The sequence below is a fragment of the Pan troglodytes genome, chromosome 2, assembly GCF_028858775.2.
Source record: "Pan troglodytes isolate AG18354 chromosome 2, NHGRI_mPanTro3-v2.0_pri, whole genome shotgun sequence".
In the NCBI taxonomy this organism is placed as follows: domain Eukaryota; kingdom Metazoa; phylum Chordata; class Mammalia; order Primates; family Hominidae; genus Pan; species Pan troglodytes.
Window position 1 is genome coordinate 14,633,574 of NC_086015.1, and position 27,776 is coordinate 14,661,349.

The 27,776-nt window shown below is 48.0% G+C and overlaps 1 protein-coding gene across 13 annotated transcripts in view; it reads right to left on the reverse strand.

Annotated features, from left to right (window-relative positions):
- The window catches only part of ATP2B2 (ATPase plasma membrane Ca2+ transporting 2), a 383,942-nt gene that overhangs the window by 289,143 nt on the left and 67,023 nt on the right, over window positions 1-27,776 (reverse strand). For 10 of the 13 annotated variants that reach the window (XM_063805432.1, XM_063805430.1, XM_063805431.1 and 7 more), the window contains exon 2: window positions 6,770-6,814. The gene's annotated coding sequence lies outside the window, so the exon portion shown is untranslated. Of the gene's footprint in view, window positions 1-3,726; window positions 3,823-6,769; window positions 6,815-15,794; window positions 17,586-27,776 lie in introns of those variants that run through there. The other 3 variants (XM_054680368.2, XM_054680366.2, XM_054680367.1) reach the window with 2 other exon arrangements.

Genomic DNA, 27,776 nt, shown 5'->3' on the forward strand with positions numbered 1-27,776 from the left:
TCTAATAAAAACTCTGGACACCAAAGCTCAGTGGAGTTTCCAGTTGGTGAACACAATGATGTTCCTGGGAGGTGATGTGCCTTGATTTCATGCCCTGAAAAATGTGTGGGAGCTCTGTGTTCAGGGCCCTTCCAGACCTCACCCTGTGTGTGGCTGGTCCTGATTTGTATCCTTCATAGCAAAATGGTAATCATAAAAGCGGCACTTCTCTGAGTTTGGTGAGTCATTCTAGTGAATTCAAACCAGAGGGGGTTGTGGGAACCCCTGAGTTTGTTGCCAGCTGGTCAGAACTGTGGGCAGCTTGGGGACCCTCCTGGTAGTTGGCATCTAAGTGGGGGCAGTCTTATTGCAGACTATGCCCTTTAACTTGTGGGGTCTGCATTAGCTCTGGGTGATTAGTGCCCTTGATGACTTATAAAACACCATTGGTGTCAAAACACACCCCATCACCTTTGATTCTTCTTTTTCCTTCTAATCTCACCCCCAGTGTGAGACTAGGTCAGGTCAGCTCAACTGTCACAGCTGTTTGGAACACAGCTACTTCTCTCCTCCACTGCCACTGTCCTGGCCCAGCTGCCATCATCTCTTACCCGGATAATGGTAACATTCTCCCTGCTTCCGCCCTTGCCCCCTGCAGCAGACTCTCCAAACAGCAGCTTGGGGAGCCTGTATCCCCCACCCAGCCCACTCAAGACCCTCGAGTGCCCCACCTCCCCTGGAATTAAGGCACAGCCCCTCACCTAGCTCTCTGACCTCACCTCTCACTTCTCCCTCCCCTGTGCTGTCCTTTGCCTTCCTGGCTTCCTTGATGTTCCCCAAACATCCCAAGCTTCAGCCTGCCTCAGGCTTTTGCTTGTCCCTTTCCCTGGAATGTTGTTCTTGGTTTTCATTCCCTCATTCCAGCCTGAAAGGTCACCTCCTCCAAGAAGCCTTCCTTGAGCACCTTATATAAAGTAGCCCCTCCCCCTCTCTCCTCTCACCCAGCTGTATTCTCCTTGACAGCCTTTATGGCATATTACATATGCATTTGTTTATTTGATTATTGTCCATCTCCCTTAGGAGAATGTCAGCTCCCTGAAAGCAGGAACCACGTCTACTTTGTTCACTGCTGTATTCCTAGTGTTTGGCTCCGTATGTATTTGCTGAATGAATGAATAAATTACGTGCCACCAAGAAAACTGGCCAGCTGGAAGAGGTATCATATAAATGATCTGGTACCTCATGGAACGTTTTGCTTTCCAGCTGGTTGTTATAAGGATTTATTTACACAGATGTGGCAGGAATCGCTGTAGGGCTGTACAGTTTCAACAGCTTGAGCTCAAGAGAAAAAGTGCTTTGTTAGTAGGTAACAAACAGATGCTCTGAAAGCACAATGCGCCAGGTCATTTCCTTCAAAAATCACAAGATTAAACACAGAAACACAAATGAGAAAAATACATTGAATTGCAGTCTCGTGACTTGGGTTTTAATCTTTTCTCCCGCATCATAGTTGGGTGAGCTTTGGCAAGTGGCCTCCCCTCCCTGTGCCTCAGTTTTGTTGTCTGTAGAGTGGGGATAATGGTAATACCACTGACCTATGTCCCAGAGTGGCTGTGAGGGTTCTATGAGAGGCAGGATGGAAGCAGGCCCACAGGACTTTATTTGGTTGACTCCCTTGCTAACATCTACCACAGCACGGAGTCCCAAGACATTTAGGCAAGAAATAAAGAGTCAGTACCAAGTAGACCTCTAGGAATAGTGACCAATTTTCAGTCTCCCAGAAAAGCTGCTGAGAGAAGAGACTTTGCTATAAGAGAATAAGAGAAAAATGCTGAAAACAAGTTGTCATATGTCATGGGGCTGTTTTCTCAATCAACTGTCCCCTCAATTCCAGGATCTCATGCACGGTCCTGGATTCTACCCTGTGAGTAGAGTGAGAAGCATTGGAGACATGGAAGCTGAGCATCACTTGGACACAGAGAACAGGGGGCTGGTGGGATCAGAGGCCAGAGGTGAAGGCAGGAAGCACCCTAAACCACTATTGTCAGGAGAGCTTGGATTTTAGCCTCAGGACATCAGGAAGCTGCTGGAGGGTTACAGTCAGGGAGTGATGCGAGCAGATCTGTGTTTTCAAAGGACCTGTCTGGCTGCTGCCATGGGGTGGGTGATCAGGGACAGGTGTAGGAGCGGGAGCAACCAGGAGGCTGACCCAGTGGTCTAGGCAAGACATGGTGGTGACCTGGATTTTGTGATGTCCCCAGGAGTAGATAGAAGACAATGACAGTCAAGACATGAGCAGAAACGAAGGGAGGGTCAAGGATGACTCCAAGTTTTGGATTTAGGCAAAGACAGGAAGCAAGACATTTGCAGAGATATTTGAGGGTATCTTTGCCACACTCTCACCTTACAATGAGCTCCAACAGTCCAACGGCCAGCCCCTCAGAGTGGTTTTGACCCACAGTGATCTAAGAAGGTCAGCTGACAAGGGACAGAAGGACCTTTAAGCCAGTGTCAAGGTCCACAGAGGTGAAGCTTTGTTTCTGCTAAACTCAGCAACCATCACCATCCACATCCAACTTGCTCATCCTAGTCCTTCTCTCCACCACTGATTTTATAAATCAAAATCACTTTGGAGTTGATGCTAAGAAAAATTATTTTTTATATTCAGATTTTAATGTCCAGAAGCCCATTTCAACTATCAAATTATTTATCTCTAACTCAGTTCTTCTCACTTCATGAGAGTTTCTTAGTAAAATTAATGTTTTCAGGATGAACTATTTTGCTATGGCCTTGAGCAGCCACTCTGTGATAGATGGGCTCAGCTGGGATGGTTGTACTGTTGCTTCTGGGTCTCGCTGGGAAGGTAAGGTGGTAACCAAGTGCACCACCTACTTAGGTGTCTGCATCACACCTCTCCAGAGATTTATTAAGGATGGAGACATGAGTTTTCCTTCCACACTTACCTCCCTCCCCCGATTCCACTACAGTTCCAAGTTCAGTGCTCTGCAAAATAAATGGTCTCAGTTGCCAGGAACAAGCTGTCCCTGTTACAGCCTGAATTGTGTCCCCCAAATTCATATGGTGAAATCCTAACACCCGCCACTTCAGAATGGGACTATATTTGGATATAGGGTTTTTAAAGATGTGATTAAGTTAAAATGAAGTCGTTAGGGTAGGCCCTTATTCAATCTGACTGGTGTCTTTATAAGAAAAAATTTGAGCACAGACATATTCGGAAGGTGAGGATATAGGAGAAGTCAGCTGTCTAGGAGCCAAAGAGAGAGGACTTAGAGGAAACCAGCCCTGCCAACACCTTGGTCTTAAACTTCTATCCTCTAGAACTGTGAGAAATGAATCTGTCGTTTAAGCCCTCCAGTCTGTGGCGCTTTGTTATGGCAGCCCTAACATGAATACATGAATACAGGCTCAAAGCCAGCTCCCTCAGAACTGCAGCTCCAGGGACAGAAGGAAGACTATGTGACATTGACCTTGGCTTTGAACAAAAAAATTTGTTTTTGAGAAAAAGAGCACTTTAGAATGAAAAGTGCCAACATAACCATTTTTCTTATACAGCTGACTAGCAAAATGCACACACACACACACACACACACACACACACACACTCACTGGTGGGGGCAGAGGATTTTTTCTTAACTCTAACTCCTCTTTGTGATTATATAAACAGTGAACATTTCACTAGGGGAAATTTAGAAAGTGCAGAAAAGCACAAAGAAAAAAACAAGTCACCTGTTATCCTCCCACACTTTTGTATCTGTTTCTTCTATCTTCTCTTTCTCTCTCTCCCCACTTCTTTCTCTCTTGCTTACTTCTGTTTTTGTCTACCTATTTAAAAAAATACAGTTTAATTTTGGCAAATTGCCTTTTCACTTAATACTGAAATGTGAACATTTTCTCCTCCATTATTAAAAATTCATCTCAAACAGTTTTGATGGCTGCCCAGAATCTTCCTTCTGTGATCTATATTGCCACAACTGACTCCCAGTTCCCTGCTGCTGGCCATTGGCATTGTTTCCTATTGTTAACTAATATAAATACTGCTGTGATACACATCGTTGTAGATCAATCTTTGTATACATTTTGGGTTATTTCCTCAGGGCAAATGTCCTAGAAGTGAAATTACTAGTTCCTTATATTTTGAAAGAGGAAACTTTTTAAAAGCCTTTAAAACTTTCTAGTAGGTTATGCCACTTTCAGGGGTATAACAATTTCTCATCACACATATTAAAAGATTCCCAGGGTTTCTGTTATAATTTTAGATAAAATAAAAAGAAACAAACAAAATAAAACCCAATCTACCTGCCTATAGTCAATACAAGAAAGTGACAGCCATCCCCGGCTAAAATGAAGTTGCCCTTCAGGTGAGAGCCTGGTTACTTAGGAAGGGAAGGAAAGGAGGTGGCCTCGCTGTTTTCTCAGCATTCTGTGGAGTGGACACCCATCTTACAGGGGAAGAAACGAAGGCACAAAGGGGTAGAGTCACCCACATGCCCAAGGCCATGCACAGCTTGAGAAGGAAGCAGTCAGGATTAAAATTCAGTTTTGCCTGTCTCCAAAGACCAAGGGCTTAGCCGTTATTCCAGAGGGTCTGAGAGTGCTGGTCTTCACACAGGGACGAGCTGCTGAGCAGGGCAGCAGCAGGACGGCTCCCAGATCCAGCCCTGGTATCCTGTTCTGCCTTCCCATCTTGCCAGCAACATGAGTGTGCAGGACCAGGAAGACGCAAAGCTGGTGTGTGCCCCAAGGGAGCACGAGCTGGTGTGGCCCACCTGGCCCCCACCAGGTGATGGCCAACATGCCCACCTGGCCATTTGCTCATCTGGGACACAAACCCTTATCGCTGTGTTGACCCCACTAGAATAGCCACAGCTGTGTAACAGCCCAGACAAGGATGCACTAATGAGACTGTGTCTAAGAAAATACATATATAGATAAAAGCAGGAAGGAGAGCAAAAATACCCCAAACATGCCGTGGCAGGGAAGTGAAATTATGAATACATTGTTTTATCCATTGTCCAGTCTTTTACAAACGTAATGTTATTTCTGCAGGGATATGGTGGCAAAACAAGGTATTTGAAGTCAGATGGACTGGGTTCCAGTCCTGCGTCTTAATGGTCAAGTGACTTTGGGCAAGTCACTTCACTTCTCTGAGCCTCAGTCTCCTCGCCTGCAGAACGGGGATAATCATTGCGTCTTGCTCTCAGGATGAACCTATGTAAGAGGTGAACCTTAGTACTGTGCCTGGCACATGGTAGGGCACGGCAAATACCAGTTCCCACGCAAATTAGCACCTCACTGAGCCCCAGGCATGAACAAGGAGACAAGGCCCTGCCTTGGGAGGAGCTGAGTGTGGAGAGGAAGAGACAAGGCTATCGAGGTGATGAGCAGTGGAACAGAAGTGACAGATCAAGTCCACATTATTTTCAGAAAATTATCATGCTTTGGGTCTTCAGCTCACGGCAGCAGCAAAATCGGAGGAGGAAGCATGCTTCGCCCCTGCCAGCTCTTTAGTCTCTCCCCAGCATCACCTTTTGCTTTTCCACCAAAAGGTACCCACGCCCCAGCTCCCAGAGGCCTGCTGTCTTCTGGGGCCAATCTGGTCAGATCACTACTACAACACACATGTATGCCCATCGGTTTCTAGACCTCCCCAGAGAGCACTTGGGAAGAAACCATGAAAGAAACATGTGCTTATTACATAGAAAACCCAAATTGCCCATAATCTCTAAACTTAGAAGTAACCACAGCTAACCTATAGATGATATTTTGATGGAAGCTTTCAAGGTTTCTTCCCCATCCTCTTCCAAGGAGTGACAAGCATGGTGGTGATTTGGGCACTGTGACAGGTTTGCAGGGAGGGGGTGTTGGGTGGGGCAGGCTCTCTCTTGTCAAACCTTGGAGCAGTGGCTAATTCAGCCTAGGAAGGAAGCCAGTTCCACACACACCCACCCCCAAGGCTGTCAGGGAAGTGCCATCCAGGAGCCACTGGCAGGGGATCCTCTGTGGCCCATTCCAGAGAACTGCCAGATAGTCCCCCAGGGTAAAGTGGCTGTGTCTCCTAAGACTTGTTTGTAAACAGATGGTTCAGAGCCTCAAGCTTGTTTTCTCAGGGACACCATGATGGTGAGGGTTTCAGGCTAGCCCACAGTGGCCCCATCAACCCAAGACAGGGGCCAAAGACTGTGGCCCCAGAGCCAGCTCAATTCAAAAGGCCACTGAGCTCCAAGGACCTCTGCAGGCTCCCAGGCCCCATCCAGGCTTCCCCTTCTCAAGGCTTCAAACCGAAAACGCCCCTCAGTGGACTGTGGCATTAAAAGATACTGACGTGTAAATAACAGATATGACAGCCACAGAGCCCACACAGGAATATTGCTCTTTATCCCAAAAGGACATTTAGTAAGCCAAGCGCACTTCTCTTTTGGTGGAATATCACACCAAGGTAAAGTGGCAATGCGTAGGCTCTGCGAGGACTGGGGAGACGGTCACCGGCTGGAAATAAGCCCGAACTGCAGCTTTCAGACCTGCTTCTGCCTTTACTCCTCCTCTACTAATAGAAGGAGTTTTTGAAAGCCACTGCTGAGGGCTTCAGTTTTGGGAAGTGGGCTAGGGAGGCTGGGTGTTGGGTAGTTGGGGTGGATGATTTCGCAGAGAGGCGGTTTGCAAACTGGGCATTTCTAAATCAAGGCTGCCAGAAGCTCTGGGTGCACACAGATGCTAGTGGGCTTCTACGGGTGCCCCCAGGTGAACCAGGGCTCATGGCTCTCACACTCACCGTCTGCTTGGGGGTTCACAGTCCACGCTCTAAGTGCAGGGAACCCTAAGAGAAAACGAGAGCAGAAAAGCACGTTAAGGGGGCTTGTATTTTCCAAGTCACAAACTGGGGGCCAGGGATTCAGATCTGACTGAAACAGTTTTAAACGTACTGTTTGAGCCAATCCCAGTATAGAAACCAGAGGATTTCATGCAAAGTCAGGCTTTCTGGCTCCGCTGGGGAGGGCTGCATCTCTGGGCCAGGTGCCAGCCGGATGGGCTCCCCTCTGCTCTGGTGCCTGATGCTGTGACCTGCACAGCTCAGTTGCGCCTCCTTCCTGGAGACAAATCTCCCAGGCTTGGCTGGGCATCCTCCCCTCTTTGCTGGATCCAGACATACAAACTGGGAACTCTGGAGGAAGACGGCTGGGCTTGTCCCTTAGAGAAATCAAGGGTGAGAAGGTAAAGTCAGGCTCTGGACAAAGTGTGGGGTTGGGGCCCTTTCCAATATCCCCGGCCTGTGGCTCTGGGGACTGCATCAGTCAGGGACTTGGGGGTATCCCTGTCATTTGAGGAAGGTTTAAGGGAGGAACTTTACAAAGGTGTGGCAGGAGTAGGGAAACCTGGAAGGATGGTGCAGCTCCCGGGACAAGTGAAAGCAGGGGGGATTCCTTTCCCGCACCCCTAGTCCTGAAGGAGATGGGAGGACGCGGTGGCTTCCAGAGAGGGCTGTGCAGAGCAGATGCTTGATGGGAGCTGTCACCTGTGATCAAAGCATCCAGCCAGCCCAAGGTACCCTGACCCTGAGGGAGGGAGTTGGGAGGCTACACATACTCTAACTTCTCTCCTGGTCACTCTATATCTCACCAGAGCTTCTCTTTGGCCAAACCTAACATGAAGCCAGAGGGAGAGGGAGCCCATTGGTGCAGCCCCTACCAGCCACCTCCCTGGACACACAGCAGGCAGGATACCAGTGCTGAGCAGATCCTGAGGGGCAAATGGCAGGCATCCGGCACAGTAGCCCTGCCTCCCTGTGTCCTCCTCACTCACAGGGTTCACACCCTCAGCCCCCAATCCAGGGCTAACCAGGTCCTGAGAAGTGTCTGAAGGCTCCATTCTACCTCACTGACCATGAGATGACACTGGGCACTTGGTGCGGAGCCCTCCTGAGCCCTGCTGTGCTGCTCAGCTGGCCTGAGCCTGAGCTTTTGCTCTGTCCTCTGGCACCCCACCCTTGCTACCCTCACCTTAGCACCTGGAGCTTGCTGGGCCCTGATCCTCCCTTCCCCCTCCCTCCATCCTGTTCTCTTCTACTGCACACCCTTCAAATTCCTCCCACTGTTGAGCCAGCCTGTCCCCTTCCCAGAAAAACAGCCCATCCCAGAGTTCACAGAGATCCAGGAGCAGAGTTGCAGGGAACCCACAGCCATGAGGCCAACACAGAGCAGTCACGGGGCCAGCTTGGGAGCCCCAGAGCTCCCCGCCCCAAATCTTTTCTGGGAAAAACATGAGCCCGACAAGAGGCAGCCAAATGCAGGGTTTCTTGGAACCTGGAGCTAGAAGTGATTGTCAGCTCCAGCAACTGCTTTGTATAGATGGGGAAACTGAGGTCAGGAGAAGGGTGGAGCTTGCAGCGGCCACACAGCCAGGGAGTGGCAGTGCCAGTGTTTTGTTTGCTTACCAGGCTGTCCCTTCCTTCTGGCCTGGGATCCATGAGGCTGCCGCCATGTCAGGAGACGGGGAGTTAGCTCCCTTTGACAATAGCAATCTTACTAATAAGGCCAACCTGGAGGGGTTCCTTTGAGCAGGCACAAAGCTAAAATCTGAAACACCTGAGCATTTACTCCTCATTCCAACTCCATGAGGTGGGCACTGCTATTACTCCCACATTACAGATGAGGAAGTTGAGTCCCAGAGAAGTTACATGGCACTCACAGCACAGAAGCAACCATGTCAACATGACGATAAGAACAACTAGCATCGCTGACCAGGCTGTGCTCCCGGGCTGGCCCTGTGCAGAAGCCCTCACACGCAGCGCCCCATTAAGCTTTATCTGGAGCAGCACTAGCTGCACGGTCATTGAGACACCCTCTGACTGTTTTGCTCCACACATTCGTCTGCTGACTCTCTGTGGGCCTCTTCCTGATGTCTCCCTGATGCCCATATGAGGCAGAAAGCTGAAAACTGGCCACCTGTCAAGCCCAGCACCTTCCAGCCGTGCTCCAGGGGCCCCCCCAGGCTCCCCTGGGCCCACCTGCTCCCTACCCAAGGCCCTGAACTCCTGTAGACTGTAGTGTCATCCTAGAGCTGTGGGCGGCCAGGCCTGTCTTTATCAGCGGTGCCCCCATCTTCTCCACGGGGACTGTTGGGATGAAAGATTGATGAGCAATCTGTCCTCACTAGTGAATTTTTAATTATGGAAGAAAGGAGACCCCAGCCCCTGGCCTAAACCAGGACTGTGAGGAGGATGGTTCTTGGGTGTCACCACTGTTGAAATTTCACCTGCGTTGACAGCAGCCACGAACTCTGCATCCAGGTTCTTCTGTCCATAAATAAAGGTGAAGGCCTGGGATGGAAAGTAATTGGTGAAATTGGAAAAATCCCCTGACTTCTAACATAGATGGTTCTGGAATGATATGTGAGTAACTGAGCTTGGGACCCCAGAAGGCCAGGGGCAAGTCCAAGCAGAGCAGGCAGTGGATGCGGGAGGCTGAAGCCATCCCAGCTGTTGGAATCTATGATTCTTGCCCTTCTAAATTGCAGGTGACCGCACTTCTCACCCTGGATCCTCTTACAGTCAACCAGCTGAGATGGGGCTGAGCTCAGAGCATGGCCTGGGGGCCTTGCAGAGGCTTTAATCAGGATCAGGGCTCAGGTGAGCCACTGCCCCAGAAGAGCAGGATGCCCGTGGGATTATCCATGACTCAGGTGGGCCTAATTTCACAGGTCAGTCAGCAAAGGGAAACCATTGCCTGGGCTTGAATCTCGGCTCCATAGCTTCCTGGCCCATGTTCTTGAGCAAGTCACTTCAGCCTCTTGAGGTTCAGTTTTCTCTTCCATAAAATGGGGGTAGAAACAACCCCTGCAGAGGGCTGTGGTGAAGGTAAAAGGAAAGGATGTATGGAAAACACTGAGCACTCTGCCTGGCCTTGGTCAGTTCTTTTTTTTTTTTTTTTTTTCCCTGAGGAAGGGGCTCTCTCTGTTGCCCTGGCTGGAGTGCAGTGGTGCAACCATAGCTCACTGTAACCTCAAATTCCTGGCCTCAAGTGATCCTCCTGCCTCAGCCTCCTGAGTAGCTGGGAGTACAGGCACATACCACCACACCCAGCTAATTTTTTAAAAATGTTTTTTGTGGAAATGGGATCTTGCTATGCTGGTCTCAAACTCCTGGCTCAAGCAATACTCCCACCTTGGCCTCCTGAAGTGCTGGGAATATAGGCCTGAGCCACCGTGCCTAACTGGTGACTGAGTTCTTGATCAACAACCAAACAAGGAAGAATAAACCACCCATTCTACTTTCAAATGGTTTATAAACTAGTGAGGATCTCACACAGCCCAAAAACAAAACTTGAAAGGAAGAATGGAAGGGAAGAAATCAGGGGTGGAGGTAAGGGGTCATTTTAACTTGGGGTGGCAATCAGGGAGGCTTCATTGAAGATGAAAATACACCTCCAAGCACTTTTATCCTTCGAAAGTTCAGGGACTAATCTCCTTGGGCGGAAGGCCTGCCTGCATCCTGAAGGTCTCTCTAGGAAAATTGGGTGGCAATGAGGTTCCAGTATGTACCTGGTTCTCCATGATACCACTGTTCAGTCAATAAAGTCATGAGTCATTGGCTCCAGGAGCCCCAGGATTTCCACAAGTTCTGCCTCCTCCAGGAAGCCTCCCAGGATTGCTTCAGCCCACGTGAACCTCATTCTTCTCATGTGCCAGTAGCACCCAAGGCCCAAACAACATGCCCTAAACAGCCTGCTTCCAAGGGAGAAGCCTTGGGTTCTAATTCCAACTCCACCCTCTACTCCCTGTGAGATGTTAGGCAAATGCCAGCTGCTCTTGGGGCCCGAGTTTCCTTGTCTGTGGAAAAAGGGTTGGACTAGCTTAGGGTCACTCAGAGTGAGCTCTGGGGAGCACTAGTCTTTCAAGAAGCTTCCTGTAGCTCCCATCCCCCTTGTAGATTTCACAAGGCAATGACTAAGGCTCTGATAAGTCCTGCATCATAGAAACCAGCTTAGTTTGGTTTGACCCAGTATTTCCCATATTAACTTGACCTTGAAAACTTTTTTGGAATAAACTAGCATTCCTTAGAATATACTTTGGGGAATGGTGGCCTCAAAGATCTCTCAGGTACCTTCCTGCTCTGTCATTCAGAGATTTAGTAAGTCTAAGGTGTGGAATTTCACCCCCTCCGTAACTTTTCCAAAATGTCTTTCCTTTATTTCTGGCCGAGATATGAGGCCCCCCTGCCTCTTCCAGCTCTCAGGACAGGTGCTATGTCTGGGTCTCCATCACAAGAATCCCTGTGTTGCATTGGTGGGTGTGTCTCTGCCTGTGGTGGCCATACGCTCTTGAAGGAGGGACTGTGCATGGACACTGGTGTGTCCCAGGGGTTGACAATCTCAGCGCCTGAAATGTCACTGTGTGCTCAATCAATGTTTTTGAACACAGGGGTGAGGTTTTAAGTATTTAGCAAGCAGCACGGCTTTGTCATGTGCCAAGGGGGACACTAGCTATAAATAACCAACAGGGCTTTCCTGACCCTGCTTGTCAGTCAAACATCAGCCCTGGTGGAATGAATGAATGCATGAATGAATGAGTATGAATGCATGAATGAATGAGTATGAATGCATGAATGAATGAGTATGAATGCATGAATGAATGAGTTGTAAGACCCATATAAGAGGTTGTAACTATTAACTAAAGAGGAAAAGCACTTTCTAAGGAAAAGCACTTTCTAAGGCAAAGCCCAATGTTGTGTTTTTTAAATGTTTTCCTTTTTCTGGACTTTTCTGGCTTGGCTGTTCAGATGTGGGGGTGGGGGCTTGGTGGTGCAAAGATACCCGACCCCCACCATGGCACCAGGCTGGAGCCAAGGCCAGATGGGAAAGCGGGCCTTTCTGTGTCCTTAACAGAGCTGGCGGCAGCTTTGGTATTTCAAATGTCCTTCTGAAATCTGAATCCAAAATGGAACAATTTTTCGAGTAAATAATACCATTGATGTCAGTGTTGCTGCAGGAGGTTCAGCAGGCCCCAGAAACTCAGAGGTGAGGACGTGGTATTCTGGCTACACAAGGTCTCTGGCTGCACGAGGCCACCTGCCTTGCAGGGGAATGAACGGTCTGTGGGTACTTAAGGCATTGACCTAGCTAAGAGACACATTTTTTTTCCTGATTATACTTGATAGTGCCCCAGGGACATTCAAAAATGCCATACCTTGGGACCCTATGCTGTCATGGGCTTCGGGGGCCTGGGTCAAGAGTGAGAAGGTGAGGGGTGGTGGAGCCAGGGGGAGGAGTCTTGCAGCTGCAGGGGAGATAAGAAAGGGTCAGGGCCTTCTCTGAGTGATGGGCTGCCCCTGGCACCCGCTGAACTACTGAATGGGATGGCTTCAGATTCCCATATTGGTTTCCTACTCCGCCAGGATTTGACGCAGATACTCCCCGGTTTGAGTTACAGAATCCGGATCATGGCTTCCTGACCCTTGGCTTCTTGGGCGGTTTGTGGAGGAGGGGGAGGTGTTGAGTTTTCAAGAGGGGCCGGGCCCAGAGTGTATTCAGAAGGCTTGGAGGAGAGTGGCCAGGATGCAGCCAGGGCTACCCCTCTGTGGTGGGAGTGGTGCCCCCACACTCAGGGACCCTTCAGCAGGGACCCCCTCCCATTGCCACCCAAGGATGGGAGGCACACTCTGGGACACCTCTCCAAGGAGAAAGTCTGAGTTTAGTGCGCGTATTGTATGTTTAACACCTCCCCGACGCTTGCTAAATTCTCTCTTAAACAAGGAGAGCAGACCTCCACTGGTAGGATGCAGTATCCACCCAGGATTTAATAGCATCAGCAGTCTGCCTTCTTTTTCTAAAGTTTTTTTAAATTGTTACTTTCTATTTATGACAGCTGTTACCATTTTTTTCCCATTTATGGTAGCAATAAAGTTTCACTCTAAAATAAGTTTATTTTGGTTGAAAAAAAGTGAGCTCATTTGAATAAAGATTTTCAGTACTTTTTAGTACAGGTGTTCTGATCTCCAGGTGTGGAGGGAGGGAAAGAAACAACTGGAGTTTGGGAAACTCTCATCTAGTCCAACCTCCCCACAGCAGAGATGGGTACACTGAGTCCCAGAAGAGAGAGGCATTGCCCAAGCACACACACCTCATTATAAAAGACTGAGGCAGGGTAAAGGGCTCAGGGTTGGGGACTCCAGCCTTTTTCCACTTTGCCATCTCTTCTTTGTGAGGCCAGGATGTGAATGTCTCTCTTGGTGTGATCCTCACAAGCAGGGGGAAATGTGGGCTCATAGATCTGCTGCCGCCAGGGTCCTGGGGGATCTGCAGGGGCTGGAACTGAGTGAGCCTTTTCATCTCTACCCCACAGAGCCAGTCACAGAATTGATGCTTAGTGAGAACCTGGTGAAAGGATAGACGGATGAATGGATGGCTAGAAAGAAAAGTGGATATATGGAGATACAGATGGAGAGAGAAGGGGATGGATGGATGGATGGATGGATGGATGGGTGGATGGATGGATGGACTGGTGGATGAATTGGTAGTTAGAGAGGCTGATAAATGAATAGATAGAGAAAAGGATGTGTGAATAAATGGATGGATGGAGATGTCAATGAATAAATAATTTGGCTGATGACTTAGGATTCTCCCTGTCCCATTACCTACCCAAGGTTATTTTCATTCCTTTAGAGAGCTAGCAGAAAGTTCTCTATGAGAAAAAGAATTAATGGTGATATTTCAGTTACCTTGATAGACTGGTAGTGACACACACACACATACACACACACATACTTTTCATTTACCAGTGAGACACTGAGGCAAACATAAATGACACTGCCCAGGAGTCCAGGGCCTGGGCTTCTCATTTTGCTTTTGAAACTCACTCCCCAGACTCGGATGAGTTGTCTCCCTTCTCTGGGCCTCCATTTCCCCATGTGTAAAACAAGAGTGGGTGAGTCAACTAATTCTCACCCTCCCAGCATCCTGTGGCTCCTTTAAAGCCTGCCAGATGCCAAAGCTTCCCCATGCCCCACAGTGTGGATGTCAGGTTCTGAATCTGTCAGATTGACTGGGCTTCTCTGAGAGGCCGGTGCTTTCCTGCAAGGAGATGTGCCAGAGCCAGCCAGACAAGCAAGTGGTCCCCGGGGGCAGCATCAGCATGGGCTCCATCTCACTCTGCCTTTGGGACCAGCTTATGGAAAGGAGAGAATATTGGAAAGACTGGTGACATGAGGTCAAGGCCTCAGTACCCTAAGGGATGCCTCCCTTCATATATAAAACTGTAATATGGAGGCCTGGACAAACAAAGATGGGAGGACAGGGCAGGGGCAGGAGGGAGAGGCTCCTGGGTTAGCCAGTCCTGGGTTCAGATCCTGCTCCTGCCACTTCTTAGCTGTGTGACCCTGGGCCAGTTCTCCCAGCCTCTCTGAGCCTCATCATCCTCCAAAATGTGAGAAAAATGACCTCTCCCCCTCACTGGATCCTTGTGCAAGGTCGGGTGTAATAGATGCTAGCTTACTGTCCTTCCAGTCGGTGAACCGCAAGGGAAGAGCCTGGATCTTCTTCATTACGAATTTCTCCACTTACTAAATGTTTATTGAGCACCTACCATGTGCCAGGCCCTCTCCCCTGCTCTGGGAATGTGGTGGTGAGCTAAGGTAGACCCAGTGTCTGACCTCGTGGCCTTCACAGTCTGATGGCCATTTATCAAATGGTCACTTATATAAGTAGGAAATGTCACCTGAGATAGGTTCTGTAAAAAAGGTGGGGTGGAGGAGGGGCTACATCATGGGGCCCACTTTGTGTGATGATCCTGGGCCAGGGTCATCAGGGAGGCGACTCAAGCTGAGACCTGAAGCTATGCAGGTGGGGAGCAGGTACAGGTGTTGGGCGCAGGGGAGAGGCTGGGCAATGCAAAGGCCTATTGCGGGATGGGCGTGGCACATTCCAGGACCAGCAGGGAGGCCAGTGTGGCTGGAGCAGGAGGCGGGGACCTGCATGGCCTCACAGGAAGCTAGAGACATGGCAGAGGCCCGACAACCCAGGGCCTCAGGGCCTCAGGGCCCATGGCCAGGGCTTTGGACTTTCTCCTGAGAAAAATGGGGAGTCATTAACAGATGTACAGTGGAAGGGTGAGAAGTCTGGCCGCTGTGGGTAGAGAGTGGATGCAGGACTCCCAGAGGGAGGCTGAGAGCAGTGAGGTGGCCATGCCACCATCCAGGCAAGAGGCAATGGTGGCCAGACTGGGTGGTGGACACAGAGTGAACAGCAGCCAGGAGCAGCCCTCCTCCAAGCTCTGGCGAATGATTAACCTGCGGGGAAGAGATGCCTGTGGAGTCCTCTAGGACATCCTCTGCCTCCTTTCGCAGCTCTCTCCTAATGCCCTAAAGCTCAACCACAGCCCTACAACCGGAGGCAGGCCTCAACGCAGGACATGTAGTAGGGTGTCCATGCAATAGTGAAAGTGATGGCATTCTCAATTCCGACCCATGGACTTCACTGTTCACAATCTCCTTTCACAGCCTTTATCATAGTCGCTCCTCATAGCGACTGCCACGGTGGGAGAACCCAAAACCAACCTCTTTCCTGCATCCCTTTGGAAGCAGAAAGGCAGTCACCACGGTAGGGACTGTGGTTATACAGTTGATGCTCGTTATTTCTGGTAGTTCTGCTCTATAAAGTCACCGTGGGCGCTGAATTGTCAAGTACTGAACCTTTGCTCCTAGGAAATACAGGGTCAGGTTCCTGGGAACTTCTGGTCACAACATTTTCACCAACTGATCAGTATATAACCTTGTTTTAAGTATTGTTTGTTTGTTTGTTTAAAGATACCTTATTTAATATCTATCGTTGGCTCATTAACGTTGGGCTCCCGGCCAATGGCACCATAACTCACGCCTGGATGAAGCTGCCTAACACACCGTTTTCTCCGTAGGGCACAGCCGGGCCTTCTGGGCTGAGGAACACAAAACAGCACGGCAGCACCACGCTTCGGGGCCATTTCAAACAGCAAAACCACCAACAGAAAGCACACAGATGGGGAAATATGCGGTACTGCACAGACTGCAGAAGGCACCCCTGCTTATGGGACGAGCTTGAAGCAGGAAGGCAGAGCGTCACCTGGCTCGACCTCCGCTGGGAACGCGCTGCGGGCAACTGCCATTTTCCACCTCTGCACACGTCTACAAATCACCGCAAAAGCACTATGAGTATTGATCTGGGTATATACATTATCTGGGTACATACATTATCTGGGTAAATACATTTTAAGGAGGAGGCAAACTCGCACATATGGACTCCACAAAGAAGGAGGATGTGTTGATCATTCATTTGTTGATAGGGCACATTTCCCGCCGAGGGCCTTCCGTGTGCCACATGCCTCTCCGGTGCTTGGGAGACCACAGGCGTCATCTCAGCCGATCCTCACCTGCCCTGTGGGTAGAGGCTGTTGTTTTTCAGAGGCAGAGGCATAGAGGTTTGGTTGCAGGTGGAGGGTCCCACAGCTGGGAAGTGGCCCAGTAGGGATGAAACCCAGGGATCCTTCCTCCAGAGTCCAGCTCCACTGCCCAAGCTTCACCTGCATGCGCTCATTCTAAAAGCTGTTTTCACACCAAATCTCCACAAGCCCTCTTTATTTCCCACTTCCTGCCAAGTAAGCAGTTCAGCTCACAAACTATATTAATCTCTGGCATAAATTCATTTAAACAAAATATTGCCAAGCAACGCAAAAGCAGAAATCCTCTTACAACCCACATGGGTATCGATGCTGTGCGTGTGGAAGGGCTGAGCCTCTTAGTGTCTGATTGTAAACACACCCAAATCTGTGACAAAGACTGGGCAAAGCCAGTGGAGAAGCCATCAGGACAAACCCCTTATCCTCGGGGACAGACTGACCTCTCACTGTCCGTCCAAGGCTGGGAGTGTGGGGCGTTGCTCTTCGCCTGCTGATTTGGCTGAGTCTCCCCAATCCTCACAGACAGCAGCAGGCAACAGTTAAACACGGCCACCTTTGAGTGGTAACACAATTTCATTTTAAAATTTTTTATTTTTAACTTTTAAGTTCAGGAGTACATGTGCATGTTTGTTACATAGGTAGACTTGTGCCATGGGGGTTTGTTGTACAGATTATTTCATCACTTAAGTATTAAGCCCAGTACCCATTAGTTGCTTTTCCTGATCCTCTCCCTCTTCCCACCTTCCACCCACCAAGAGGTCCCAGTGTCTGTTGCTCCCTCTACAGGTCCATGTGTTCTCATCATTTAGCTCCCATTTATAAGTGAGAACATGCACATGCGGTATTTGATTTTCTATTCCTGCATTAGTTTGCTGAGTATAATGGCTTCCAGCTCCATCCATGTCCCTGCAAAGGACATGATCTTGTTCTTTTTTATGGCTTCATAGTATTCCATGGTGTATATGTACCACATTTTCTTTATCCAGTCTACCATTGATGGGCATTTAGGTTGATTCCATGTCTTTGCTATTGGGTAACACAGCTTTATGATCCTGCATATTTAATTTTCCAGAGCCCCAGTTTCCTCATCTGTAAAATGGCTCAGGTGAAGTTATTGTTATTAATACTCTGCATTTATACTGCACTTAAAACTTTATAAAGCACTTTCACACCCAGTGGTTGACTCCTTGTTTCTCCAAATTGAGAGGTAGGTAGTGCTATTAGCCCAATTTGGCAATGAGGAAAGCAAGGCTAAGTTTGTGGCGGGGGGTGGGGGGCGGTGAGCACACAGCCAGTGGGAGGCAGGGCTGTGTTTGAACCCATGTCTTTGGTTTCTCGATGGCACAGTCTTTCAACTACTTCCTCGGGTAGAGAAAGAATGATTTCTTCTTTTGGTGGATCAATTCCAAATTGGAAAATGTGTTTCAGAATAGAAGGGAGTAGTTATGGGCACAGACCCCGAGCCACACAACTTGGTTTGCAGCCCAGCTGCGTGTCCTGGAGCAAGTTACTTACTCTATGTGTTTCAATTTCTTTATCTGTAAATCTGTAAAGTGTCATCTACCTGGGAGGGTGGTAACAAGGGTTAAACGAGTCAGTATTTGTAAAGTGTTTCGTACAGGATCTGGCACTTAGTAAAATGCTACTTAAATACCTAGGCATAAGTCAGAAGAAAAAACATTTGCAGAATTTGTTGTTGCTCAACACTTTTTATATCCGAATGTGGCTGAACTACATGTTGGTTTGTTGCAATTAACATTACTATTAATAGCCAAGTGATAGGTCCATCTTTCCTTTAGGATAAACATTATTAGCCCATTTTACAGATGAGGAATCCTGAGGCTCAAAGAGGTGACATGACTTGCTCAAGGTCACACAGTTGGCAAGTGGCAGAGCAAGGCCTCCAATTGAGCTCATTCAGCCTGTGCTATTAACCAAGCTGCCACCCCTCTAATCAGTGGCATTCAAGCTACTTGAGGTCCAGGCTTTGGGAAGGGAGATCTTTGCAAGGGGGCTACTGTGGACGTGGTGGGACAGACCATATAAAATGGCCCTCACTCCCAATCCCAGGCTGGCCCTGCACAAGTCCTGGCAGCCTGGAAGACAGACTTGGGTTCCATACAATGGGCTCCTCCTCCCTTAGAAAGGAGGCCAGCGTCCCCTACATGCTAAGAAAGAAAGATCAGAAATGCTTCCATATCAAATACAGCATCAGGATTAAAATCAGAGCAATATTTGGAAAGTGCCAGAAGATTTAACATAGCTTGCTGCTAATTTCCCAGTTTTATTTCTTATAAAAGAGGTTTCAGGAGGGCTATCTTTACCCAAAGTGAGTTGCTACCAAAGATGAACTATTGTTGCACATCCAGAAGAGAGAATGGGCTTTGAACTTAATGTGAAGCAGGTCCCGAGGTCCTCAGCCTGGACTGGGACCCTCAGATTCTAGGCTTGGCTTGACTGCTATCTCTGTGTGACTTTAGAAAAAATTTTCCCTTCTCTGTGCCTGAGGAGCAGTGGGGCAGGAGCCATGGGCTGAATCCAGCCTGCAGATGGTTTTTTGTGGTGGGCTTGGAGAGAGTTTTAAATGCTAGGAAAATGACATATAAAAGTGTAGATTTCTGTACTTTCTTAAAAAATGGGAATACCAGGTTCCTGGATCTCACACTCCCCACAAGATTAACAACTCTGGTGCTGGGTGTGACTACTCCCATAGAGAGGCCGCAGTCTCCACCACTCCCAGCTGCTCGTCTCCCCGTTTTCACGCAGCATGACATCAGCATGGCCCTGGAGACATTTGAGTTTGCCACCCCGGGGCAGGCCAGTATCCTCTATGGGGCCTTTACGTGTTACAGTTACTGTTTTCAGGAATGTCCCTACACTGTATGTCTTTGTTCTAAGGCTCAGTGAAGTCAGGGATCTTACACAGGGATCCTGGCACACAGTAGGTGCGTCACAAATTTCTGGTGAAACGCTCTGAGACAAAGTTAATGACTGTGGCAAGCTGGAGTAAACATTGGATGAGGAGTTGGCAGGGCTTAGCATTGAGCTCTGGCCTTGCCACAAAGGGACGCTGGGCATGGGTGGGTCCTTTCCCCTACCCTGGGTCTTTCTCTTAGCATCTAAAGAGGATGAGCCAGCTCTGCCAGGTCCTCTGCAGGTGGCTCTGGGGACACAGCCCTGCACAGGGTCGGCCACTGAGCAAGTCCTGGCTGTGTCCCCGCAATGTTACTGGGCCTCTTTGTGGTGACAGCCCAGGAATAGTGAGGCCCAGTAGAACTGCTGCTTATCCCTGTTCCCCTGGTGGCTGTCCTGCTCTCCTCCTCTCACCCTGACTGGCTGGAGGGCACAGCCCTGCCATAAGGGCATCTGAGGACACTCAAATGGAGGGGGGCACATCTCTGTGTGACTTCTGACCAGGCCCTCAGACAGCCTTGCTGAGCCAGGGCTCCCTCAACATGAAGCTGATAAAAAGTAAGGAGATGCAGGGGCTGGCTGGGAACAGGGGCCCTGAGCCATATGGGCCTGGGAGTGGAATCCTTGCTCTTCCACCTCCCAGCTGTGTGACCTTGGATGAATGACTTGACCTCTCTGAGTTTCTCTCCCTTCATCAAGAAAATGAGAATTCTAATGGCTGTCTTATAGAATCGCTGTGGGGGTTAAATGAGTTAACACATATCAGTGCTTCCATGAATGCTATTTCTCCCACCCTGCCTCCACTTCCAAAAGGTTTCCACACCAGGGTTGCCATCCACTGATGCAATAACAGCAGACAGGATGCCCTCCATCCTGGATTTGCCGCTCCTTCCCAGAAACAATCTGTTTCTCTTAGAAGTCTCACCCTACTGGAGAACTGTTAATAATGTTTCATTTTTTTTAAGTTAACAAGTCTTCATTTATTAATCAACAGGGACCAAGAAGGGCATCTATTAGTCACTAACACTTTAGTATGAATTTCTTCACATCAAATGCCTTCTTCTCTGATGGTAATACATGGGGATAGAAATTTTAATGAAGGAAGGCCATGATATTGAAGCACTAGGCCCTTCACAAGGGAGAACAGTATGCAAGAAAAACTGAAAACCTGCCAGGGGAGGTAGACTAACTTAACTTTTAATATTCCAGCACTTTCTGAAATAATAGCTCTGAGCAACAAAGCTTAGGTAAGCCTGCACCCTTGGGCACAAGATCCTCAGTCCAGTTTCCATTCTATAGTTGAGGCAGGGCAGCCTGTATTGGCTGTCCCCCCAACAGTTATTCTCCTCCCCATTCTCCATGCTGCCAAGACATAACAGAGACAAGAAATGCCTGATACTCACTTTCCTAGATTCCTTCCCAGCTAAGGGTGGCCATCTGACCCATTTTAGCCATTAAGACTTCCGCTCAAAGGATCGCAGGTAAGAATGCCCCACCCCCCAACCCGATCGAGAGAGAGAGAGACGCACAAGGAGAACCCTTCTTCCTTGCCGCCTTTCTGCCTAACTTTGGATGCTTCCCTGTGAGGAGGTGAGGCTTGAACCCATGGCAGCCATTTTGCAACCATGAGGCTGACACAATGAGATGGCGACTGAGTTCCTTTCTGAATCAACCCAGGAACCTCCCACTACCAGGTGCTTATTACTTTATTACTTTCAATCACATGTTCTGTTATTTACAGGCAAAGTGCTCCTAAGTGATGCACAAGGCATCTGAGGCTACGTGACTTGTTTACGGCAATCTCACTGTCAGTTGGTGGCAGCTGCATGGTGAGACCCTGGTTTCCATGGTTCCAATATCTGCCATAGCACCATATCCCAAGGTGACCCCACTGGGGGCCGTGTCCAATTCAGCCTTGGAGACATCCCCAGGGGTGGCCCAAACAACTTCTCCACTAGGAAAACACAGCTTCCATGGCCTCTCACAGATGCCCCAAGCCAGTCCCTGACTCCAGCCAACTGAACAATCTCCCTGATTCCAAAAATAGCCCCAGGATCTTCTCTGTGGCCTTGAGAACACAATTTTGGGGTCACTGTGACATACAGAAAATATAAACCACATCTTTGGGAGCCTCCAGTCATAGGCTTTGAGGGCTGAGCCCAGTACAAGTCATTTGAGTCAGTCCCCTGCCTCCAGTAGGGTGACCTGTCTTCTCCACAGAAGAGTGCATGAATGCCTTCTGAACCTTGACCCCATGACAAGTCACCAGGAAGGACCTTTACTCCCCTAAAGGAGCTCCCCTGTGAGCCTCCTGGCAGCCAGAACTCCACCATTAGCATGCGTGTCCTCTGCCAAAATACAAATCTCCTCTATTCCTAACTATGAGCTTCAGAGAACTTTCTTGAGGGGCAGGTTTGGTGGGGAAGTCCTGTTATGTGGAACCAGGGCTTTTGCTCAAAGGATCAGAGGGTTGGGGTGGGTGTGTCAGGGAGACACAACAGCGTATGGGATTGGTTGTTCCTACGTGATAGAAGAAAGAGCCTTCCAACACTCGCAGGACCCCAAGATAAATGTCCCTGGGAATTGGAATGGTATCACTGGCCTCTCTGTGGGAGACAATACGGAGCAGGAGGTACTGTGAGGATATGGAAAGTGTCACTACTCAGCTCAAGGTTGCCTGAGCTTCCAATTTTCAAGAGAAGTTGGAAATCCAGGTACTTCCATGGCATCTCTCAATTTGGGGATGTTGGCAACTAATTCCAGTTTAAAACCCATAACATTCAACATAGTCACGGGATTTGCCTGAAGCCCCGAGTTTGGAGTCTCTGGTTGAGAGTTCCAGTGGTTAGGAATGTTGCACCCCAAGTAATCAGAAAACAGCTCTAAAAGCCTCCTGCATTTCCCTTCCCTCCTCCAGTGACAGACTGAGGACACCAGGCAACATGACTTTCCAGCTCTTAGGTGCCTACAGCGGTGAAATTTCTCCATCCTGCTTACGTGCCAGAGACTCTAAAGCCCATCCTGTTCCCCTCTCCCTCTCCAGTGTTCTGAGCCCTCCAGATGGCAGGGGGAGACAAGAATCAGAAGCAGCTGCCTAGAATGATCTGCCACAATTTGGCCTTAGTGGAAAATTCCACTAGCACCTCCCAGGTAGCATTTTGCACGCGACAAGGACGCAGCATCCTCAGGCCTCCTTCCATACAGCCCTGTGCCTGCCTGACCAGGATTGTGCCCTCTCAGTCATTCTCATCAATCCCTGCCAGCTTTGCACTGACCAGGCTGGGCTGGAGTCAGCAAATGATCCCCTGGTGGGTATTTCATAAAGCACTCCCTGGCCTTAGCTCAAAGAGATTCCTGCTGGCAAGGGAGGCTGCAGTGGCGGCTGCAAGTGTCACTCCCAGGCCTTCCTGCTGAGCCTCTCAGGGATGAGCCTCCAGGCAGAGGGCCCCCTGGACCTACCCAAATGGATGCCCAGGGCCCTAAATTCTGCACAAGTGCTCAGGGATGCAAACTCTGCCATTTGGCAGCCTGGAGACCTCTTACACTTAAACTTCTAAGAGGCGGATGAAAGCCTCTGCCTGCCGACCCCACAGGGGTCAAGATGTGGATAAGACTGGCACGTGATGTGCTATTCCAATGTAAAGGCCAGTCTCTTCCTACAGCCCATGAGCATTCTCCCAGCATCAACTCCCCCGCTTTTGCCAATAATGACATGCTGCTTCACTCACCCAAGCACTCCTGCCTCAGAGTGCTAGGGACCTGCAGACAGAAATGCAAGGTGACAGTAGGGCAGGCTGTGTCATTTCCCAGGAGATGCACAGCCTCTCCTCTTAGGACTTGTCTTGAAAGGCTGGCTTCATACTCAAACCTCCTTCCTGGGCTGCAGGAGGCTAGGAGATTGGGCTCACTCAGGCCAAGGGGGCTGGATGTCTAAGACCCCAGGGAGATTAGGAAGAACTTCTAGAAAGAGGAATTGTTCTAACGGTCAAACTGTTTCATTGTTTCCCTGATTTAAACTGCTTGGGAAACTTCTGTTTCCAGCCAAGAAGGAGCAACAGAGACCAGATTTGCCCTCTCACCTGCAAAAAATGAAAAAAATGAGCAAAATATACAAAACAACAGTTTGTTTGCATGATGCTGGACATCAGACAACAATGGTCAATGATAACTAGAGATGAAAAACAAAATAGGTAAGTCAGTGATTGCCCCAAACACTGCCTTGAGAGGGTTTCAAGGCCATGGTTCAAATTGGGGGGTACCCAGGTGGAGCTCGGTGGACTCTGAGTTGAGGAGATGGAGCTAAGAGTCCAGGACAGAGCATCAGAGGGGAAAGAGCTGCAGAGAGCTACAGAGAGAACTCTGGAGACCTGCAGAGGGTCACTCTTGAGTATTCAGCTAAGTGCTAATCAGGGCCTGTGTGTGAGAAACTTACCCAAGTCCAGGGAAGGAACCACTGGAAATAATTAGTGGGAGCAAGGCCTGGCAGTCAGACAGGGCTGGAAATAGTGCCTGTTGCCATTAGCCAGACTGGGACACCTCAAGATTCATGGACGTTGAGTTGAGTATTCAGAAGGGTCTTGCCTCAGCAGTGGGGAACAATTAACACTAGACTTAGCACTGCTCTATCCCTATCTAACAAGTATTAAAAACAAGCCCAATAGGATCAAACTGTCTCCAAGTATCTTAACTATGTCCCAGATGTAGCTCAAGAATATCGATAAGATTACAAAAATATCTAGTACCCAACAAGGTAAAATTCACAGTGTCTGGTATCCAATAAAAACTTACCAGGTATGCAAAGAATCAGGAAATTACAATCAAAGTGAAAAGATAAATGAATAAATAAAAACTGACTCAGAACTGAATCAGATGTTAGAATTAGCAGACCAGGGCATTGTAACAGTTATTATAACTATATTCCATATGTTCAAAAAGTTAAGACATAGAAGATATAACAAAACCACAAATCAACCTTCTAGAGATGAAAACTATGATGTCTGAAATGAAAAAGACACTGGATGGGCTCAATAGCAGATTAGACACTGCAGAAGGAAAGATTAGTGAACTTGAAGATAGCAATAGAAACTACCCAAAATGAAATACAGAGAGAAGAGAGAATAAGAAACTGAAAAGAGTATCAGTGAGCTGTGGGGCAGCTTTAAGTGGCTGCCCCACATATGCAACTGGAGTCCTCAGAGGAGAAGAGAAAGGAGAGGCAGTGCAGAAACAAACATTTGAGAAATAATAGCTGAAAATTTTCCAAATTTGATAAGAACTATAAACACACAGGCCTAAGAAGCTCAAAGAACCCCAAGCACAAGAAACATGAAGAAAGCAACACCAAGGCACATCAAAATCAAATTGTGGAAAACAAGTGGGAAGGAGAAAATCTTAGAAGCAGCCAGAAAAAAAAAAAAGCATTGTAACAGAAGAACAAAGATAATGATGACAGATTTTTTCACTAGAAGCAATGCAAGTGAGAAGACAGTGGGGCAACATCTTTAGATGAAAAGAAAAAAGAAGAAACACACTGTATATATACCAGTGAAAATATCTCTCAAAATCAAGGTAGAATAAAAACATTTTTAGACATAAAAAGCTGAAAGAATTCATCACCAACAGAACTGTACTATAAGAAACGTTAAAGCAAGTCTTTCAGACAAAAGGAAAATAACAGATGGAAATACAGCTCCTCATAAGAAATTTAGCAACTACGTAGGCAAATATATAGGATTTAAAAAACATTTAAAATGTTAAAAAAGATAATGCTGCCTACACAAAAATGACAACAAAGAAGTATGGTGTTTAAAATACATGCAAAAGTCAAATGTATGACAATAACGGCATAAAGGTTGAGGAGGAAAAATTGAAGTATACTTTTGTGAGGCATACTGCATGTGAAGTGGTATAATATTACTTGAAGGTAGACTGTGATAAGTTAAAAAAAACCACTAAAATAACAAAATACAGAATTAGAGATAATAAGCTAACAAAGGAAATAAAATAATATAAAGATATCCAATTAATCCCAAAGACAACAGGAAATAGGGAAAAAGTGCACAAAAACACAGGAGACAAATAGCAAGATGATAGATTTAAAGCTAACCATATCTATGATCCCAATAAATGTAAGTAGTCTAAACTCCCCAATTAAAAGGCAGAGATTGTCAGATTGGATTAAAAAGCAAAGTACAACTCTATGTTGTCTATAAGAAATGTGCTTCAAATATAAAGACACAAATAAGTTGAAAGTAAAATGATGGAAAAAGATATGCTATGCTAACATAATCAAAAGCTGGAGTGGCTACATTTATATCAAATTAGATTTCAGAGCAAAGAATATTAGCAGGGATAAAGAAGGTAATTTCATAATGCTAAGGAAGTCCATTCATAAAGTGGAGATAGCAATCCTAAATGATTAAGCATCTAATAAGGCAGCTTAAAATGCATGACGCAAATATTGATGGAAAACAAGAGAAATAGAGAAATTCACAATCATCGTTGGAGATTTCAATACTTCTCCCTCAATAATTGATAGAACAAGGGACAGAACTATTGGGGTAAACGTTTGCAACTTTAGGCAAAGTTGGGCAAATATTCGTTATGTACATCACCAAAAGCACCATCCATAAAAGAACAAATAGATAAATTGGGCTTCATCAAAATTTAAAACTTCTGCTCTTGGAAAGACACTATTAAGAAAATGAAAAGTCACCAAAAGCCCAGCAGAATTCACTCCAGATGGCTCCAATGAGGGACTTTAATGCAGGCATGGGGTTATGGGAAGAATATTGTTCATTCTGGCTACTATAACAAAATACAATTAAGTGGGTAGCTTATAGGTAATAGAAATGTATTTCTCACAGTTCTTAAGGCTGAGAAGTCCAAGGTCAAGGTGCCAGCAGATTTGGAGTCTGGAGAGGGCTTCAGACACTGCCTTCTCACTGTATCCTCAAATGGTGGGAGAGACTGGCTGGTTCTCTGGAGTCTCTTTTATAGAATCACTAATCCCTATCATGAGGGCTTCTCCCTCAAGACCTAATCACCTCCCCAAGGCCCCACCTCCTAATACCAGAACCTTGATGGATGGGACTTCAACACGGGAATTTTGAGGGGTCACAAACATTCAGACCCTAGCAGATATCAAGGCACCCAGAGACTAGCGACTAGGTGCGGAGTTGTTGCCACACCTAGGCCTGAAGGGACAAGGAGGAGAAAGAGTGTCAGTGGAGGCCGGTGACTGCTGGAACCATGGCAGAGGCCTCAAATCAGAAAGGGGGTGAGGAAGAAATGCCTGACCTTTCTCTCTCCTGCCACCTTCTAGTCTCCTGCTGATGTCTCCCATTGCTTAAACTCGAGCTAAGGCTGGAGGGCAGAAGTGCTCAGGGGTGCAGTCCCTAGAGATCAGCATCCCTGGGCACAGAGCAAGGTGAAGAGGGGAGAATGGCTCTGAGTACGGACAGAGGGGGCTGTACATCCAGGCTTTCTTGGGTACTATTGGTGTTTTTGCACTGAAAGTCTAGACTTTTCCCAGGAGACCTTTTAGTCTCAGGCAAATTAGGATGGTTGGCCACCCCAGTGTGGTAGTGAATGGGAATCAGCCAGCACTGGGTGATGTTGTTATTCCCCTTGTACTGACGAGGAGATTGAGGTCTGAGAGGCTGAGCTACTCATCCATAGGGCAAGGAAGCAGGATTTGAACCGATGTCTATCTAAGGTGCTCTTTCACCCTACCGGACTTGCTCTGAAGGTAGGGAATGATTGGGGAACTACGTCAGAGGTCAGGACAGAAAGGACAGGGGTTTCCAGGGGACAGACAGACACAAGTGGTCCAAAGGAAGGTGAAGACAGCACAGCACCTCTCTAAATCGGCCTCTTCCTTCTCTGTCAAGGAGAATCATTTTCAGGCTGCAAATACTGCAGAGGGGGCACTGGAGGCAACAAGGGGAAGGCACTGGCTTGGGAACTCTTGGTTTCTCTAGGGGGCTTGTTGTTTTGTGGCCACTGAGATGAATGACATCCTGGAGAAGTGCAGGCATTGTGACGTGATCTCAGGGATCTGAGACCTGGGCGAGGCCAGAAGGCAGGAGAAGGCAGTTACTTTTACTGGGATTTCCAGAAGGCTTCTGGAGGAGGAGGGCCCTTGTAATAAGGAAAGAGTGTGGGGAAGGCTGTGATGTCCTCATCCCAGCCCCCATTCCCCACCCCATTCCCCATTGCTGCCTCCTGCCTGCTTTCCTAGGGCTCTCCAGGCAGACAAGAGTAATACGGAGGCATGGTGTTTGAACATTCAAGGTCTCTCCTGATGTTTTGGAGGAAATGTTGTGGAAAGGAAGGTCAGATCATAGTACAGAAGGATTCAGAGTGGTTGGATGATCAAATGAATTGGAAGTGTTATCCCAGAGGGGCGTCTCTGATAGCATGCCACGTGGCTCTGTCCTCAGAGC